Source organism: Apis cerana, linkage group LG10 (assembly GCF_029169275.1).
Source record: "Apis cerana isolate GH-2021 linkage group LG10, AcerK_1.0, whole genome shotgun sequence".
In the NCBI taxonomy this organism is placed as follows: Eukaryota; Metazoa; Arthropoda; class Insecta; order Hymenoptera; family Apidae; genus Apis; species Apis cerana.
Genome location: NC_083861.1, coordinates 2,963,527 through 2,985,995, shown reverse-complemented (window position 1 = coordinate 2,985,995; position 22,469 = coordinate 2,963,527). Strand labels below are relative to the sequence as shown.

The 22,469-nt window shown below is 28.4% G+C and overlaps 1 long non-coding RNA gene across 1 annotated transcript; it reads right to left on the bottom strand.

The window, feature by feature from the left end:
• Positions 1–15,329: 15,329 nt before the first annotated feature.
• Positions 15,330–20,939, bottom strand: LOC133666819 (uncharacterized). The gene is made up of 3 exons (XR_009831509.1): positions 20,358–20,939; positions 19,346–19,442; positions 15,330–15,372 (listed from the first exon to the last, which is right to left on the bottom strand). It is a non-coding gene; the product is annotated as an uncharacterized LOC133666819 (long non-coding RNA).
• Between the last annotated feature and the right edge of the window lie 1,530 nt (positions 20,940–22,469).

Sequence of the window (22,469 nt, the reverse complement as noted above, 5' to 3'; positions counted from 1 at the left end):
ATTGATTATACTCGATGGAAATGATAAGATGCATGCATCTTAGATTTAGGTCTTAGTTTTTTGAGTAATGTAAGATAGATATAAGATGTAAGATATATGTAAGATCGATGTAAGATCGATGTAAGATCGATGTAAGATCGATGTAAGATCGATGTAAGATTGATGTAAGATCGATGTAAAATAGATGTAAGGTTTTGTATTAAGATAGATGTAAGTTTTAGTATTAAGATCTAGTATAAGTTAAATTTAAGATATCATCGATGGACAACGTTGGACGACGATGGATAAATCATTTACCAATTGTATCATATTTCTTTTCTATCTTTAAGATTTAGTTTATAGATAATTAATTGTATCATTTAATGTACTAGTCAATTTGTTCAATAAATTCAACCTGATGGGTCTCGATGCGTAGTCACCTCCCCGTGGGTGAGACCCGGTAATTGGCATCGCTTTTCATATTTTTCATTTAAAAAGATATCTTGATTTCCATTCGAAAATTTTTCGAAAAGCGATGGCAAGCCAAGAACTACGCACACCTTCAATCTAGTGATAAATAAATATGATTGCTTTAAATTATTCTGATTAAGTGTCAATGGACTAGATTGAAGGTACTAATAAAATCTGTACAAAGTTATTCTGGTTTATTTTTTCTTGTATTTGTATAATTTTTTAAGAAAATTTTAGCGATTTTATCTTTTTTGTCTTTTTTAAATAAGACCAGAATGTCTTTGAATATTAGTTAATAAACGAATATTAAATTATTATTATTAAGGACATTATTTATATCCGTATCAAGATACTCTTCTCAACTTATAGCGAAAAATAAGATTCTTAATTCTTTGATATATCTTTCGTTTTATTTTTCATCTCGAGTGGTTTCATGTGGTCCTTCGAATCGTTTCTTACTTTTTCTTCAATTTATCCTCATTTCTATCTTCGTTTGTTGTTTCTTTTTTATTTATTTCAAGTTATTGTCAATCACATGTAACGCAACAATGGCAAGAGTTGTTAGATTAGTACTTTACTTCCAGTGGTCAGTCAAAGGTCCGCGCTCTGATCGATTGGTGCTACCGAGTACTCGATCAGAGTTAGGCCTTACAGTCGAACAATGTCTTTGTTAGCCACCACAGGTGGTCGAGGATCTTCCTCGTTCCTTCCTGTGTTGCTGGGACAAATATCTTCTTCTGTTAGGCCGCTGTCGTAACTTTTGATTGATAATTGGCAAGTATCGTCTATTCAGCGATTCTCCACTGATGTAAGTCGTAACATGAGAATGACAATGATTTATAGAATATTCCTCTTTTTCAATTATTTTATTATTTTTATCGATGACGTGTCTTACGTTTTTCTTCAATATTTATTTCTATTTCTTTTTGCTCTTCGTTTTGAACATTACAATTTTCTTTTAATTAAATAATAAATTACTTGAAAAAATTTTTCTATTTTCGCTGTAAGTTGATCAAGAAGAGTACTCTTGATATCTTGAAAATAGATTTAAGATTTAATATTAAGATTTAAATTTTAATATTTGCATTGTAATTTATTATATTTCGATAAGATGCGTTTTTAGACATAAGTCGTAGTTTTAAGTGTAATATAAGATAGATTTAAGATTTAGTATTAAGATTTAGATTTTTATTATAATTGATTATACTCGATGTAAATGATAAGATACATGTATCTTAGATTTAGGTCCTAGGCTTTAAGTATAGTATAAGATAGATTTAAGATTTAGAATTAAGACTTAATTTTAATATATTCATTGTAATTTATTATATTTCGATAAGATGCGTGCGTTTTAGACGTAAGTCCTAGTATTAAGTATAAAATAAGGTAGATTTAATATTTAATATTATGATCTAGAATAAATTAAATTAAGATTTCATCGTTGGACATCGTTGGATGGCGTTGGACAGCGTTGAATCACGATGATCAATATAGGATAATGATTTTAATTTCTTTTTTATAATTTTTTATATTCGATGTTTCAGTGGACATCAATGGACATCGATTGACATTAGTGGACAACGTTGCACGACATTGGACGATGGTGGACGACAGTGGACGACGTTGGACGACGATGGACGACGCTGGGCGACGATGGACGACGCTGGACAACGATAGACGACGCTGGATGGCGTTGAATCACGATGATCAACATAGAATAATGATTTTAATATCCTTTTTATAATTTCTTATATTCGATGTTTCAGTGGACATCAATGGACATCGATTGACATTAGTGGACAACGTTGCACGACAGTGAACGACGTTGGGCGACGATGGACGACACTGGACAACGGTGGACGACGCTGGACAACGATAGACGACGCTGGACAACGGTGGATGGCGTGAACCACGATGATCAACATAGAATAATGATTTTAATATCCTTTTTATAATTTCTTATATTCGATGTTTCACTGGACATCAATGGACATCGATGGACATCGATGAACAACGAAGTAACGTTGGATCGCGAAAATCTCTATAATACAGATTTTTTCCTTTTTCTAATTTCTTATTTTCGATCAGTGGACATCGATAGATATCGGTGGACATCGGTAAATATTGTTGAACGACGTTAGGTGATGGTGATCAACATAAGATAATGATTTTAATTTCCTTTCTATAATTTCATATATTCGTTGTATGGATGAATATTGATTGACAACGTTGGATGACGATTGGATGATATTGATTGAACGATGTTGGATCACGATAATCAACATACGATATAGATTTTAATTTCTTTATTATAATTTCTTATATTTGATGTATCGATAGAAAACAATGGACATCGATGAACAATGTAGGACGACATTTGATCACGGTAATCAATATAGGATACGGATTTTAATTTCCTTTTTATAATTTTTTATATAGGACGTAAATCATAAGATGCGAGTATTTTAGATTTAAGTCCTAGTTTTAAATATAATATTTATTTAGGTTTTGGTATAAAAATTTAATATTTAAAATAATTTAATTTAAAATGAGCATGGATGAACAACGCTGGATGCTGTTGAATCACGATAATCAGCATACGACATAGATTTTAATTTCTTTTTTATAATTTCTTATATTCGATGTAACGATGGACATTGTTGGATGGTATTGAATCACGATAATCAACATACGATATAGCTTTTAATACGATTAGATTTTTTTTTATAATTTGTTATATTTGACGTAAATCATAAGATTCGATTTTTTAGATTTAATTCTTAGTTTTAAATATAATACTTTTTAGGATAGTTTTAAGATTTAATATTAAAATTTTATGTTAATAAGTTAATTTAAAATTTCATCGATAGACATCGATGGACAACGTTGGACGTCGTTGGATCACGATAATCGGTATATGACATAGATTTTAATTTCTTTATTATAATTTCTTATATTCGATGTATCGATGGACAACGATGGACATCGACCGACAACGTTGGACGATGTTGGACGATGTTTGATTACGATAATCAGTATACGACAGATGTAATTTTTTTTTACAATTTCTTATATTCAATGTAACTATGGACAATGTTGAACGAGATTTGATCACGATAATTAATATACGATATAGCTTTTAATACGATTAGATTTCTTTTTTATAATTTGTTATATTCGACGTAAATCATAAGATGCGAGCATTTTAGACTTAACTCCTAGTTTTAAGTATAACATTTTTTAGGATAGATTTAAAATTTAATATTAAGATTTAGAATAAGTTAATTTAAGATTTCATCGATGCATATCGATGGACAACGTTGGACGTCGTTGGATCACAATAATTAGCATAAGATATAGATTTTTAATTTTTTTATAATTTATAATGATTTCAATTTCATTTTTATAATTTCTTACATTCGATGTGTCAATGAACATCGTTGGACGACGTTGGATCACAATAATCAATATAGAATACAGATTTTAATTTCTTTTTTACAATTTCTAATATTCGATGGATAATTCTTATAACGATGGAAAATGTTGGACAGCGTTGGATCATGATGATTAACATGCGACAGAGCTTTTAATATTATTAGATTTCTTTACTATAATTTGTTATATTCGATGTATCGATTAACAACGATGGACATCTATCGACGGCGTTGGACGATATTTGATCATGATAATCAGCATACGACATAGATTTTAATTTATTTCTTTATAATTTCTTATATTCGATGGACAATGTTGGACAGCGTTGGACGACGATGGATCGCGATATACGTAATAAATTTTAATTTATTATAATTTCTTATATTCGATGTAAATCATAAGATGCATGCATCTTAGATTTAAGTATTAGTTTTAAGTATTAATTTTAAGCATAATGTAAGATAGATGTAATATTTAGTATTAAGATTTATAAATAACTAATTGTATTATTTCAATTGTATTATTCAATTTGTTCAATAAATTCAACCTGATGGGTCTCGATGCGTAGTCACCTCCCCGTGGGTGAGACCCGGTAATTGGCATCGCTTTTCATATTTTTCATTTAAAAAATATCATCATTTCCATTCGAAAATTTTTCGAAAAGCGATGGCAAGCCAAGAACTATGCACACTTTCAATCTAGTCTAAAATGACTTCTTTAAATTATTTTGATTAATAAGCAATGGATTAGATTGAAGGTACTAATAAAGTCTTTTACATTTGATGTAAATGACAAGATGCGCGCATCATAGATTTAAGTATAATATAAGATAGATTTAAGATTTAATATTAAGACTTTTAGATTTTTATTATAATTGATTATACTTGATGTAAATGATAAGATGCATGCATCTTAAATTTAGATCCTAGTTTTTTAAATAATGTGAGATAAATATAAGATGTAAGGTAGATGTAAGATATATGTAAGATATATCTAAGATATATGTAAGATCGATGTAAGATCGATGTAAGATCGATGTAAGATCGATGTAAGATCGATGTAAGATCGATGTAAAATAGATGTAAAATAGATGTAAAATAGATATAAGATCGATGTAAAATAGATGTAAGATCGATGTAAGATCGATGTAAGATAGATGTAAGATTTAGTATTAAGATCTAGTATAAGTTAAATTTAAGATATCATCGATGGACAACGTTGGACGACGATGGATAATTCATTTACCAATTGTATCATGTTCCTTTTCTACCCTTAGGATTTAATTTATATATAATTAATTATTATTATAATAATTATTATATTATTTAATGTACTGGTCAATTTGTTCAATAAATTCAACCTGATGGGTCTCGATGCGTAGTCACCTCCCCGTGGGTGAGACCCGGTAATTGGCATCGCTTTTCATATTTTCATTTAAAAAGATATCTTGATTTCCATTCGAAAATTTTTCGAAAAGCGATGGCAAGCCAAGAACTACGCACACCTTCAATCTAGTGATAAATAAATATGATTGCTTTAAATTATTCTGATTAAGTGTCAATGGACTAGATTGAAGGTACTAATAAAGTCTTTTACATTCGATGTAAATGACAAGATGCGCGCATCATAGATTTAAGTATAATATAAGATAGATTTAAGACTTAATATTAAGATTTAGATTTTTATTATAATTGATTATACTCGATGGAAATGATAAGATGCATGCATCTTAGATTTAGGTCTTAGTTTTTTGAGTAATGTAAGATAGATATAAGATGTAAGATATATGTAAGATCGATGTAAGATCGATGTAAGATCGATGTAAGATCGATGTAAGATCGATGTAAGATCGATGTAAGATTGATGTAAGATCGATGTAAAATAGATGTAAGGTTTTGTATTAAGATAGATGTAAGTTTTAGTATTAAGATCTAGTATAAGTTAAATTTAAGATATCATCGATGGACAACGTTGGACGACGATGGATAAATCATTTACCAATTGTATCATATTTCTTTTCTATCTTTAAGATTTAGTTTATAGATAATTAATTGTATCATTTAATGTACTAGTCAATTTGTTCAATAAATTCAACCTGATGGGTCTCGATGCGTAGTCACCTCCCCGTGGGTGAGACCCGGTAATTGGCATCGCTTTTCATATTTTTCATTTAAAAAGATATCTTGATTTCCATTCGAAAATTTTTCGAAAAGCGATGGCAAGCCAAGAACTACGCACACCTTCAATCTAGTGATAAATAAATATGATTGCTTTAAATTATTCTGATTAAGTGTCAATGGACTAGATTGAAGGTACTAATAAAATCTGTACAAAGTTATTCTGGTTTATTTTTTCTTGTATTTGTATAATTTTTTAAGAAAATTTTAGCGATTTTATCTTTTTTGTCTTTTTTAAATAAGACCAGAATGTCTTTGAATATTAGTTAATAAACGAATATTAAATTATTATTATTAAGGACATTATTTATATCCGTATCAAGATACTCTTCTCAACTTATAGCGAAAAATAAGATTCTTAATTCTTTGATATATCTTTCGTTTTATTTTTCATCTCGAGTGGTTTCATGTGGTCCTTCGAATCGTTTCTTACTTTTTTCTTCAATTTATCCTCATTTCTATCTTCGTTTGTTGTTTCTTTTTTATTTATTTCAAGTTATTGTCAATCACATGTAACGCAACAATGGCAAGAGTTGTTAGATTAGTACTTTACTTCCAGTGGTCAGTCAAAGGTCCGCGCTCTGATCGATTGGTGCTACCGAGTACTCGATCAGAGTTAGGCCTTACAGTCGAACAATGTCTTTGTTAGCCACCACAGGTGGTCGAGGATCTTCCTCGTTCCTTCCTGTGTTGCTGGGACAAATATCTTCTTCTGTTAGGCCGCTGTCGTAACTTTTGATTGATAATTGGCAAGTATCGTCTATTCAGCGATTCTCCACTGATGTAAGTCGTAACATGAGAATGACAATGATTTATAGAATATTCCTCTTTTTCAATTATTTTATTATTTTTATCGATGACGTGTCTTACGTTTTTCTTCAATATTTATTTCTATTTCTTTTTGCTCTTCGTTTTGAACATTACAATTTTCTTTTAATTAAATAATAAATTACTTGAAAAAATTTTTCTATTTTCGCTGTAAGTTGATCAAGAAGAGTACTCTTGATATCTTGAAAATAGATTTAAGATTTAATATTAAGATTTAAATTTTAATATTTGCATTGTAATTTATTATATTTCGATAAGATGCGTTTTTAGACATAAGTCGTAGTTTTAAGTGTAATATAAGATAGATTTAAGATTTAGTATTAAGATTTAGATTTTTATTATAATTGATTATACTCGATGTAAATGATAAGATACATGTATCTTAGATTTAGGTCCTAGGCTTTAAGTATAGTATAAGATAGATTTAAGATTTAGAATTAAGACTTAATTTTAATATATTCATTGTAATTTATTATATTTCGATAAGATGCGTGCGTTTTAGACGTAAGTCCTAGTATTAAGTATAAAATAAGGTAGATTTAATATTTAATATTATGATCTAGAATAAATTAAATTAAGATTTCATCGTTGGACATCGTTGGATGGCGTTGGACAGCGTTGAATCACGATGATCAATATAGGATAATGATTTTAATTTCTTTTTTATAATTTTTTATATTCGATGTTTCAGTAGACATCAATGGACATCGATTGACATTAGTGGACAACGTTGCACGACATTGGATGACGGTGGACGACAGTGGACGACGCTGGGCGACGATGGATAATTTATTTACTAATAGTATCATATTTTTTTCTACCTTTGTGATTTAATTTATATATAATTAATTGTATTATTTAATGTACTGGTCAATTTATTCAATAAATTCAACCTGATGGGTCTCGATGCGTAGTCACCTCTCCGTGGGTGAGACCCGGTAATTGGCATCGCTTTTCATATTTTTCATTTAAAAAATATCATCATTTCCATTCGAAAATTCTTCGAAAAACGATGGCAAACCAAGAACTACGCACACTTTCAATCTAGTCTAGTATGATTGCTTTAAATTATTTTGATTAATTAACAATGGATTAGATTGAAGGTACTAATAAAGTTTTTATATTCGATTTAAATAACAAGATGCGCGCATCTTAGACTTAAATTCTAGTTTAAAGTATAATATAAGATAGATTTAAGATTTAATATTAAGACTTAGATTTTTATTGTCATTTATTATCCTCGATGTAAAAGATGCATGCATCTTAGATTTAGGTCCTAGTTTTTTGAATAATGTGAGATAGGTATAAGACGTAAGATAGATTTAAGATTTATGTAAGATCGATGTAAGATCGATGTAAGATAGCTGTTGGATTTAATATTAAGATCTATAATAAGTTAAATTTAAGATTTCGTGGATGGACGACGTTGGATGACGTTGGACGACGTTGGATCACGATAATCAGCATGAGATATAGATTTTAATTTGTTATAATTTCTTATATTCGATGTAAATCATAAGATGCATGCATCTTAGATTTAGATCCTAGTTTTTGTATTATATAAGATAAATATAAGATGTAAGATAGATGTAAGATAGAGCTAAGATATAGTATTAAGGTAGATGTAAGATTTAGTATTAAGATCTAATATAAGTTAAATTTAATATTTCATCGATGAACATCGCTGGATATCGCTGGACATCGTTGGACGACATTGGATGACGTGGGATCACGATGATTAACATAGGATAATGATTTTAATTTTCTTTTTATAATTTCTTATATTCAACGTATCAATGGACATCGAATGTTATCAGTGGACATCGTTTGACATCGTTGGACATCGTTGGACATCGTTGGACATTGGTGAACGTCGTTGGACATCGATTGATATCGTTAAAAGGTTTAAATTTCCTTTTTCTAATTTCTTATATTCGATATATCAATGAACATCGTTAGACGACGTTCGATCACGAAAATCAATATAGAATACGGATTTTAATTTCTTTTTTATTATTTCTTATATTCGATGGATAATTCTTATAACGATGGAAAATGTTGGACGGCGTTGGATCACGATGATCAATATAGAATAATCAATACAGGATTCTAATTTCCTTCTAATTTCTTATATTCGATGTAACGATGGACATCGTTGGACGACGTTGCATCACCATAATCAATATAGAATACGGATTTTAATTTCTTTTTATAACTTCTTATATTTGATGGATAATTCTTATAATCATGGAAAATGTTGGACAGCGTTGGATCACGATAATCAATATGCGAGAAAGCTTTTAATAATATTAGATTTCTTTATTATAATTTGTTGTATTCGGTGTATCGATTAACAACGATGGATATGTATCGACGATATTATAGCGTTAGACGATATTTGATTACGATAATCAGCATACAACATAGATTTTAATTTCTTTTTTATAATTTCTTATATTCGATGGACAATGTTGGACAGCGTTGGACGACGATGGATCGCGATATACGTAATAAATTTTAATTTATTATAATTTCTTATATTCGATGTAAATCATAAGATGCATGCATCTTAGATTTAAGTATTAGTTTTAAGTATTAATTTTAAGCATAATGTAAGATAGATGTAATATTTAGTATTAAGATTTATAAATAACTAATTGTATTATTTCAATTGTATTATTCAATTTGTTCAATAAATTCAACCTGATGGGTCTCGATGCGTAGTCACCTCCCCGTGGGTGAGACCCGGTAATTGGCATCGCTTTTCATATTTTTCATTTAAAAAGATATCTTGATTTCCATTCGAAAATTTTTCGAAAAGCGATGGCAAGCCAAGAACTATGCACACTTTCAATCTAGTCTAAAATGATTGCTTTAAATTATTTTGATTAATAAGCAATGGATTAGATTGAAGGTACTAATAAAGTCTTTTACATTTGATGTAAATGACAAGATGCGCGCATCATAGATTTAAGTTCTAGCTTTAAGTATAGTATAAGATAGGTTTAAGATTTAGAATTAAGACTTAATTTTAATATATTCATCATAATTTATTATATATCGATAAGATGCGTGCGTTTTAGATGTAAGTCCTAATATTAAGTATAGAATAAGATAGATTTAAGATTTAGAATTAAGACTTAGATTTTAAATGATTATACTCGATGTAAATGATACGATGCATGCATCTTAGATTTAGGTCTTAGTTTTTTGAATAATGTAAGATAGATGTAAGATTTAATATTAAGATCTAGTATAAGTTAAATTTAAGATTTCATTGATGGATGACGTTGAACGACGTGGGATGATTAACATAGGATAATGATTTTAATTTCCTTTTTATAATTTCTTATATTCGATGTATCAATGGACACTGAATGACATCAGTTGGATTTCGTTGGGCATCGCTGGACATCTTTAGGCATTGCTGGACATCGTTGGACATTGTTGGACGTCGTTGGATATCGGTTGACATCATTGGATAAAAAGGATATAAATTCCTTTTTCGAATTTCTTATATTCATTCATGGACATCGTTGGAGGACGTTGGATCACGATAATCAATATAGATTACGGATTTTTTTTTTTTTATAATTTCTTATATTCCATGTAACGATGGAAAATGTTGGACGGCGTTGGATCACGGTAATCAACATACATTATAGCTTTTAATATTATTTGATTTCTTTATTATAATTTGTTATATTCGATGTAACGATGGACAATGTTGAATAGCGTTGAATCACGATAATCAATATAGAATACGGATTTTAATTTCTTTTTTTATAATTTCTTACATTTGATGTAACGATGGAAAATGTTGGACGGCTTTGGATCACGGTAATCAACGTACGTTATAGCTTTTAATATTATTTGATTTCTTTATTATAATTTGTTATATTCGATGTATCGATGAACAACAATGGACATCGATCGACGACATTGGACGATATTTAATCACGATAATCAGTATACGACATTGATTTTAATTTCTTTTTTTATAATTTCTTACATTCGATGTAACGATGGACAATGTTGGATAGCGTTGGATCATGATAATCAACATAAGATATAGCTTTTAAAATGATTAGATTTCTTTATTGTAATTTGTTATATTCGACGTAAATCATAAGATGCATGCATCTTAGATTTAGGTCCTACTTTTTTGAATAATACAATATAGATGTAAGATAGATGTAAGATAGATGTAAGATAGATGTAAGATAGATGTAAGATTGATGGAAGATTGATGGAAGATAGATGTAAAATAGATGTAAAATTTAGTATTAAGATCTAGTATAAGTTAAATTTAAGACTTCATCGATGGAGGACGTTGGACGACGATGGATAATTTATTTACCAATTGTATCACATTTCTTTCCTATCTTTAAGATTTAATTTATAGATAATTAATTGTATCATTTAATGTACTGATCAATTTGTTCAATAAATTCTACCTGATGGGTCTCGATGCGTAGTCACCTCCCCGTGGGTGAGACCCGGTAATTGGCATCGCTTTTTATATTTTTTATGTAGTAAAATATCTTCTAAATTTCAAGTGAGTTCAAAAATTTTTCCAAATATTTTAATTTATTCAACTAATTTATTTCAACTAATATATATATATAATAGTTTTCGAAAAGCGATGGCAAGCCAAGAACTACGCACACCTTCAATCTAGTCTAAATATGATTGCTTTAAATTATTCTAATTAACTGTCTATGGACTAGATTGAAGGTACTAATAAAATCTGTACAAGGTTATTCTGGTTAATTTTTTCTTGTATTTGTATAATTTTTTAAGAAAATTTTAGCGATTTTATCTTTTTTGTCTTTTTTTAAATAAGACCAGAATGTCTTTGAATATTAGTTAACAAACGAATATTAAATTATTAAGGACATTAAATTATTAAGGACATTATTTATATCCGTATCAAGATACTCTTCTCAACTTAAAGCGAAAAATAAGATTCTTAATTCTTTGATATATCTTTCGTTTTATTTTTCATCTCGAGTGGTTTCATGTGGTCCTTCGAATCGTTTCTTACTTTTTTCTTCAATTTATCCTCATTTCTATCTTCGTTTGTTGTTTCTTTTTTATTTATTTCAAGTTATTGTCAATCACATGTAACGCAACAATGGCAAGAGTTGTTAGATTAGTACTTTACTTCCAATGGTCAGTCAAAGGTCCGCGCTCTGATCGATTGGTGCTACCGAGTACTCGATCAGAGTTAGGCCTTACGGTCGAACAATGTCTTTGTTAGCCGGCACAGGTGGTCGAGGATTTTCCTCGTTCCTTCCTGTGTTGCTGGGACAAATATCTTCTTCTGTTAGGCCGCTGTCGTAACTTTTGATTGACCACAATTGGCAAGTATTGTCTATTCAGCGATTCTCCACTGATGTAAGTCGTAACATGAGAATGACAATGATTTATAGGATTCCTCTTTTTCAATTATTTTATTATTTTTATCGATGACGTGTCTTACGTTTTTCTTCAATATTTATTTCTATCTCGCTTTGCTTGTTTTCGTTTTGAACATTATGATCTTCTTTTAATTAAATAATAAATTACTTGACAAAATTTTTCTATTTTTGCTGTAAGTTGATCAAGAAGAGTATTCTTGATATCTTGAAAATAGATAATATTAACATTTAAATTATAATATTCATATTGTAATTTATTATATTTCGATAAGATGCGTGCGTTTTAGACCTAAGTCCTAGTACTAAGTATAAAATAAGATAGACTTAAGATTTAATTAGTTTAGATTTAAGATAGATTAAGATCTAAAATAAGTTAAATTAAGATTTCATCGATGGACATCGATGGACATCGTTGGACATCATTGGACATCATTGGACATCATTGGACATCGCTGGACATCATTGGACATCATTGGACATCATTGGACATCATTGGACATCATTGGACATCATTGGACATCATTGGACATCATTGGACATCATTGGACATCATTGGACATCATTGGACATCGCTGGACATCATTGGACATCATTGGACATCGCTGGACATCGTTGGACGACGTGGGATTACGATGATTAACATAAGATAATGATTTTAATTTCCTTTTTATAATTTCTTATATTCGATATGTCAATGGACATCGAATGACATCAGTGGACATCGCTGGACATCTTTGAATATTCTTGGATGATATTGAACGACGTTGAACGACGGTGGACTACGGTGGACTATGGTGGACTACGCTGGACGACATTGGGACTGCATTGAATCACGATGATCAACGATGGACATAGATCGACGACAATGTTTGATTATGATAATCAACGTAAGACAAAGATTTTAATTTCTTTTTTTATAATTTCTTACATTCGATGTAACGATGGACAATGTTGGACAGCGTTGGATCATGATAATCAACATAAGATGTAGCTTTTAAAATGATTAGATTTCTTTATTATAATTTGTTATATTCGATGTATCGATGAACAACGATGGACACCGATCGACAACGTTGGATGATATTTGATCAGGATAATCAGTATATACGACATAGATTTTAATTTCTTTTTTTATAATTTCTTACATTCGATGTAACAATGAACAATGTTGGACTGCGTTGGATCATGATAATCAACATAAAATGTAGCTTTTAAAATGATTAGATTTCTTTATTATAATTTGTTATATTCGACGTAAATCATAAGATGCATTTAGGTCCTACTTTTTTAATAATATATAAATATATATATAACTATATAAATATATATATAAATATATAAATATATATATAATATAAGGTAGATGTAAGAAAGATGTAAGATTGATGGAAGATTGATGGAAGATAGATATAAAATAGATGTAAGATTTAATATTAAGGTCTAGTATAAGTTAAATTTAATATTTCATCAATGGACGACGTTGGACAACGATGGATAATTTATTTACCAATTATATCATATTTCTTTTCTACCTTTAAGATTTAATTTATAGATAATTAATTGTATCATTTAATGTATTAGTCATTTTGTTCAATAAATTCAACCTGATGGGTCTCGATGCGTAGTCACCTCCCCGTGGGTGAGACTCGGTAATTGGCATCGCTTTTCATATTTTTCATTTAAAAAGATATCTTGATTTCCATTCGAAAATTTTTCGAAAAGCGATGGCAAGCCAAGAACTACGCACACTTTCAATCTAGTCTAGAATGATTGCTTTAAATTATTTTGATTAATTAACAATGGATTAGATTGAAGGTACTAATAAAGTTTTTTTATATTCGATTTAAATAACAAGATGCGCGCATCTTAGACTTAAGTTCTAGTTTAAAGTATAATATAAGATAGATTTAAGATTTAACATTAAGACTTAGATTTTTATTATAATTGATTATACTCGATGTAAATGATAAGATACATGCATCTTAGATTTAGGTCCTAACGACGTTGACGACGATGGATAATTTATTTACCAATTGTATCACATTTCTATGTATAAGATTTGATTTGTAGATAATTAATTGTATCATTTAATGTACTAGTCAATTTGTTCAATAAATTCAACCTGATGGGTCTCGATGTGTAGTCACCTCCCCGTGGGTGAGACCCGGTAATTGGCATCGCTTTTCATATTTTTTATTTAAAAAAATATTATCCAAATTTCAATTTCAAAATTTTTCGAAGTATTTTAAGTTATATGACAATTATAATAGTTTTCGAAAAGCGATGGCAAGCCAAGAACGAAACACACTATCAATTTAGTAATTGAGTAGTAAGTGCTATATTTAAGTGTAATAAAAGATAAATTCAAAATTATGTATTAATGCTACATCGATGGACAACGTTAATCAATGTTGTAATTCCTGGAATTTTCCGAATAGAACAATCGAAAGAAATAATTGGGCAGGAATTCTAGTTTATATCACGAGAACATAATATGATTGAATTTCTCTGTAGAACTTATTCTAGGAATTTCAACAATTGTCTTATTCTTTTCATATCTACATTCATCATTCACATTGATGATACACAATTTTCAAAAAATTTATCATACGATATAAATCACATGTGGCAAGAGGAAAATACAAATTAAGATATACTAATGATGGCTAATGAATAAAGTCATGTAGATATTAAGTACCAAATACTTATTTATAGTGAAGAGGAAATTAAGGCATTGTTTTGAAAAAATAGGAAATATTAGTTTAGAAAACTAATCAGAATAAGAAAGGCAAGACTGCCTTTTTAATATATATAAGAAGAACAGAACATCGTTCATAAATCCCATCTATTAAAAACAAAAACCTATCCTATTTAATATAAAAATTAGAATATTAATCAGATGATGAGATATAATCCATTCCATTGAAAGCTGAGGAAAATTCCTGAAACAGATTATATAAGAGAATTAGTAAAAATTTAATAATAAAGATAATTAATTTCTAGCAAATGAGAATCACATCATTACGGAGTTTTTCCTATTTATTTTCCTTACTTCATACCTGTAACAAACTCAATTATTGGATTAGTAATTAAAAAATAATTTAAAAAGAGGAAAATAAATATTAATTAAAAACAATTCAAATTATCAAAATATTGTTAAGCAATTCATGATTTTAAATCAAAGATATTTATTGATAAGAAAGAAATAAAATTAATTTTTAACAGTATTTTCAATAACAAACGCTCTTAATAAGGGGGCGCTGAAAAGAGAAAAATGACGAAAAGGTAACCAGAAGGATTACCAAAACAATTATCCACTCAATATAAACCCGAACAAACCGTGAGTGGAATTTTCTTTTTATTTCGCAACACTAATGTACTAAAATGTCAAAAGAAAACGCGAAGAGTGCTTTATTATACTGCAATTCTTTATTAAGAAAAAAAAGATAAAAAAAAAGATAAAAAATTCGCGAAAACATATACGAAATTCTAATAAATTAATTTATGCACTTATTATTTTATTATAGACGCAACACTAAATGCGGAAGATTGCAGCCATAGTCAGAGATGCCGTCGTAAAATCACACTTTGTACAGCCTTTTTGGCTGTAATAGGTGATTCAGGAACGAGCTGGAACGTACTTCCACAATCCAAGTGGAAGAAATATGGGCAATTTGGACAAATAAACGCAACACTACTATAAAAAACGCGATCATTCATTAACGCAACACTAATTCTTCAAATGAATTTAATTAATAAACAAAATTTAAGGAAATTTAAGGTAATATTATTATTCTATAAATTTAAAAAGCTATATGAATATATCACGATATCATAAATCGATATAATAAGAAAGAATAAAATTTTAAAAGAATCAAATTCAAACATTAAAAGAAAATTAATAAATAAATAAAAAATATATTAATTCATAATGAAAATAATTAAAAGAAATCGCGATATTCTTTTCAACGCAACGCTATAGCAAATGCGATCTTTTCATCGCAACTCTAATTCAACCCGTTACTAATCAATCGCAACACTAATGCAAAACCGCGATTTGCCCATGATGACTGGATAAATGATGGGCCAGCATGCAAATTGGCCAAGACGATACAACATATACTACGTATTACTAAAACGAGCACAATGACAAAGTAGTAACAATGATTTCCCATTCTTTGGATCCATACAAGATCCAAAAGATGAGAAGTCATTCGTTGCAGCCCTCTTCGTGACAGTTTGTCGGGCCTCTTCGGTCTTCCTCCTTCGAGCGCAATGCCCGCTGAAACTTAAATCTAGGCTCGAGATTCACTAATCGCAAATCAAAAAAAAAAAAAAAAAAGAGAAAAAAAAGGACTAAATCGCGGAAGCTAAGTGCTCATGGACGACCAACGATCGCAATGAACGTTCTCCGTACATGCGCAGAATCTCGAGCGCAACGTTCGTTTCGAAAACAAATCGCGATCGCGACCGCGAAATTCGAAAAATCGATGAACAAAGCCAGAGAAAAATGGCATTATCGTCCATTCGTCTCAGCTTCGCCCTCGATTTTTCAAATTTTATTTCCTGAAACAGATTGTCACACGAAAACGCGCCTACCCGATCAGAGACTGTGACAACCTGCCCGGCCCTACCTACTTATGATCTAACAGACACACCAGAAGTAACTACCTATCCTACCTAGCTCTATATTTAAAAAATATGGCAAAACAGGCATACCAACACACTCATTCCACGATTCTCACGCATAACACCCGGGCGCAAAAGCCTACACTAGGGAAAACGTCCCGAGACGCCTCCGACACCCGGGCTTGGCACACTGCTCTCACACTCTAACTTTACGTACCATTTTCCTGAAATCGACTGACGATGGCTAACGATCATTGCGTGAAACGTGATCTCAAAAACGCGTGTATCTATATTTTGAATATTTATGAATATGTAATGTTTTCTAAAATATTAGTCACCAGACTAAACGGTATCCTTATTGAATCAAAATTGTACCATTATTATAATTTGAGACTAAAGATTAGTAATCTTGCTATTTATTACTTATTCGCAATATTTAATTGCGAATGTGATTGTAAATTGTAATTGAATAGTGAAAGAAATAGTAATTGAAACGACGCAATTCCACAACCTGACCACACATACACAATGTGGAAAATACGTCGTGCACGATACACTAACACATCGTCAGTCGCTAAAAATTTGTATTAGCTTATGAACTAAAGTCATCATATCCATTGCCTCTCCCTCACTCAAGTAACACCTGGGCACGTGAGTGAGTTCCTGGCAGTGAACATGGAAAGGGTTAAATCTGAAAATCCTCAGCTAAAAACATATTAACATATCCACATTTTGTATCTAACGAGCTAATATTCTTTGATTTTGCATTATAATTTAAATTATCTTATTATATTTCAATCTATTTGTGATTCTACTTTATATTTTACTTTATTAATTGAATAAATTATTGAAATTTTAGCATATTAAATTTTTAAGATTGAATTTAAAGAAGAATTCATTATAATTTAACATAAATATTAATAGAAATACCCTCAGGCGATTCCTTCATCAGAGCACATTTTCAAAACCACAAAAATAATATTCAAAACTTATTGCTCTGATTCTAAAATCTACCTGTCGCGAAATGTCTTCTTGCATAAAATTTAATTCATATTTGTACGGAGAAAATTGAATTTTAAGAAAATTAAAATTATCTATAGATGTTGCAACTCATATATAAAATTATTATATGAAAATCACAATAATTAAATTGATCAAATAACTTGAAATGTCTCAAGAATTTTAAATTTATTCTAGAAATTCAAATTAATTTTTGTATTATACTAATGCAATAATTATTATATGTTTTGGCATTAAAAAATTATTAAACATTATTAATCAAAAACGCGAAGCACAAGAAGACTCTAGCCTGAACTAATAAAACACAAAAGAAATAATTGTTACTACTCACGGGTATTATGAATAAATTACCCGCGATCATTGTGCTCGTGCAAAATTCTACGTATACAACTAATCACTCGTGTCGATTCGGATCTTTCATCCTACGACATGATTGAGTGATCGGAGGAACCAAAAAGCATGCGACTCACCATATGATGCGACGAACGCCTTCACTGTGTTGTCGTCCAGAAGTCATCGAGAAGAAGGCTGTCATCAGGTAGAAGGAAGGAAGAAATCTATGACAAAACATCATAATTTAAAACACAGTTTTGAAATAATTGAAATATAATGAACTTATTATATAATGAAATTATATAATGAAACTATTAGGTTTGGAATAATGATATGTATTGAAATTCTAAGTAATTTTTATTTAAAAAAATAAAAATTTTAATAGAAAAAAAGATAATTACCTCTTCGCGTGATGGATGATCACCTTATTCTCTTGAGAAAAGCACTGATTCTACCCTGTACCGGAAACGAATGTTTAAAATAAGAAAAAAATAAAAATAAGAAACTATTAACGCGTTCGTACATATTTTGTAATTCGGCGAATAAACACTGATTCTAATTTCGCGTGTCATTATAACAATTAAATTTAATCAGAGCTATTGTGCTCTAAAAATATTAAAAATACTATGACGAAACAAACACTGATTCTATTAACCGCATTGCGCGCGGTCACAAATATTTTCTGAAATTAATATTAAATTAATAGGAGTGATGAGGACTAGAAAAAGAAGCAATATCTTTTTGATATTTTTCTTCTTTTTCCTATCGAGCATTTGCTTTGAAAATATTACTTTTCTATTTTAACTGGTTATAAATTATGTATAAAAATATTATCAATTATTTTTGAATATCTGAAATTTAATAAAATGTTCGTTATCAAATTTTAAAATTTATTTTCTTATAATAAACCATAGAAGTTTCTCATAAATTTTTAATTTTTTCATTTTCTTTTAACTTCTTTTGTAAATGTAATTTTATTACAATTATATACGAATTGCTTAACAACAATCATCAATAATCCAATAAAACAAAATAAAAATTTATACATACGAAATGTAAAATTTTACCACGTCATCAACAAACACATAGTGGCCATATTGGAATTTTTCCCGCCTTCGAAGATCTATCATGATGTTACCAATTAAACCTGTACAAAAAAGAAAAAAAAATCAAAATTTTTAAATAAATGAATAAAACATATGAAATTAAATTAAAGTATCAAATCAAATAAAAACTCACGTAAGCTATCTTATTAAATTCGATACTTTAATTATATGAATGAATGAAGAACTCAAAATTGATTTTATTGTCAAAGAATTATCAATTCTTATGCTAAAATATTGAATAAATGTATCAATTAAATACAAACGCGCGAATAATAAAAAAAAAAAATTATAAAAAGAATAATATTAAAATATTACGCACTAAATAGAACACACGTCTCGAGAAAATTTAAAACTTCTAATCGCCACGACGAATCAACGAATAATGTCTCTTCGCGTTTCGATGTCGCGCATCGAATAACAACATGGAGAGGGGATACGATCGACAATTCGACAAGCCGAAACATGTTTGAACACAAATCCAATTTCTTGGAAACGATCAAATATCATAAGGAATGTTTCTAGCCTCGAGCAAAATATAAACGATAGACTAAAAAAAGTAAACAATAAACACACACGCGAGACGTTGCACACAATATGTATATTCATTCGGAAAAATATGCGATACTTGAATAATTCGATTTCACGAAATGAATTCGTAACGAAAGCTTCTTTTATTTTAATATGACTAAAATGATAAAAAATGAAGATCAAGAACGTAAAATAAACGTATATAATTGAAATTATATTAAAAGAAACCAATTCAAATTTTGTCTCGAAATATTTCGGTACCAAGACGCTAATGACGCAATAGACGCCAAATGAACAATCGAAAGAAAAGACACAAAAAAACACAAAACACTAATTAATTTCGTTTTCACTACACTGAGTGGATTATTTAAAAAACTAATTCACCAATAATTGATAAATTCGGTAATAATAAGAGTAAAATAACTTACTATGTAATCCGAATTTGCGATGATTCGTCCTCTTGTCACGATTTTCAACTGTAGACTGACGCCATGCGCATTACGATGCGCACTATGATGCGCACTGATTCGTCTCGCGTTTCGAATTAAGCGACGTTCTGATTGGCTGGTGCATCACACTTTCTTATTCATTCTAAAATTGCGCGGAAAATTGAAATATCATACAATATATATTAATTGTTGTTGACTGTAAAGACGTAGAAATATAACAAAAGTTATTAATATAATTATTAATTTAAAAAAATAATTAAATTGAATGAAACATTATAATATAAATAAGGATTATAATATAAAGAAGGAATTTAATATATCGATTAATTAAATAATTTTAAATAAAAGTAAAACACAAAAAAGAAATGTAAACAAAAAAACTTAAATAAATTCCTAAAAATTAAAAAAATCGAAAAATTAAAAAACATAACATAACACAACATATTAATAACAAAAATAACTAAATTTAATATAATTAAAATACAAGAGTTCAATTTAACTATAACATAAATAAATTTAAGACATTAAATTAAGAAAATAAAAGAAAGCGATGTAACTTAAAAATCAATAAAACAAGAAAACCTAAAACACAAATAAATATTTAACATAACAAGTAATAGAATTAGAAAAAACATATTAATTATTATGTTATTTCACATAAGAATCAAAGAGGAGAAAAGATTGGAACCAAAGAAAAATATTTTATATTGAGATGAACAAAATCAAAAGAGAATTGAAATAAAAAAAAAAAACATAAAAGTTAAACAAATATGAAAAATTTAAAGAATATAAATAAAATTTAATATATATATTTATTGAATTGGAAAAATATGTATAAAAAAAAATTTAACATTGTAATACATCACTAATACTGAATAAAACATTAAAAAAGGAAAGAAAATAAAATAAAAATTATTTAATTATTATAAAATAAAAACGGATTAAAAACATAAGAGAAGAATTAATTCTCAAAGTTAAAAAAGATCTAAATCTAAAAATCTAAAACATTAAAAAAGAATTTAAGTCTTAATTAAATTACAAAAAACATATATAAAAAAAAATTTTAATATTGTAAACTCAGTTGTTTTGTTTAAATATTCGTCTTGATTTAAGTAATATTTCTGTTAAATTCTTCTTCTCACTTTAATTAATTTTCTTTTAGATTTTCTTAACACAGAGATTAATTATATTCATCCACTATGTTTAAATTCTTTTCAATATGATTAATTCCCTTATAATAATTAATTCTTATATTATATTTTCTTTTTATGTTTCATTCATATTTATGTATTACAATGCTAAATTCCTTTTCTATATGTTACAACATATAAAAGAGAATTTAATTTTATAATATATAAATGATGAATACATGTACAAACATAAAGAGATATAATATATATAATATTATAGAGAGATATAATAAGATATAATATAATATAAAACTTAACTACCAAAAAGTAAAAAGAATTGAAACATTGAAAAAGAATTTGTTCTCAAAATTAAAAAGAATCTAAAAGAACTAAAACATCAAAAATGAATTTAGAATAAGTATTAATTGAAATGGAAAAAAAGAAGAACATAAATAAAAGAAAATTTAAAATAATAACTAACTAACTAAATAACTAACTATAAATATAACACAAATGCAACACATAAAAGAAGAATTTAACATTGTAAACTTGATAAATTTAATTGTCTTTGTATTATCTTGATTTAGATCATATTTGTGTTAAACTCTTTCTTTATTATGTTCCTTTTTTTTGTGTTATTGTTTAATTAATTTTTATATTATATTTCTTTTATAATTCATTCATTATTTATGTATTATAATGTTAAATTCTTTTTCTATATGTTGCAACATATAAAAGAGAATTTAATTTTATGATATGTAAATGATGAATACATATACAAATATAAAAAGAGAATATAACATATTAATTATTAAAATATGGAAAAGAATTAAAATATTGGAAAAGAAGTTGTTCTCAAAATTAAAAAGAATTTAAAAGAACTAAAACAACAAAAAAGAATTTAGAATAAGTATTAATTGAAATGGAAAAAATGAAGAACATAAATAAGAGGAAATTTAAA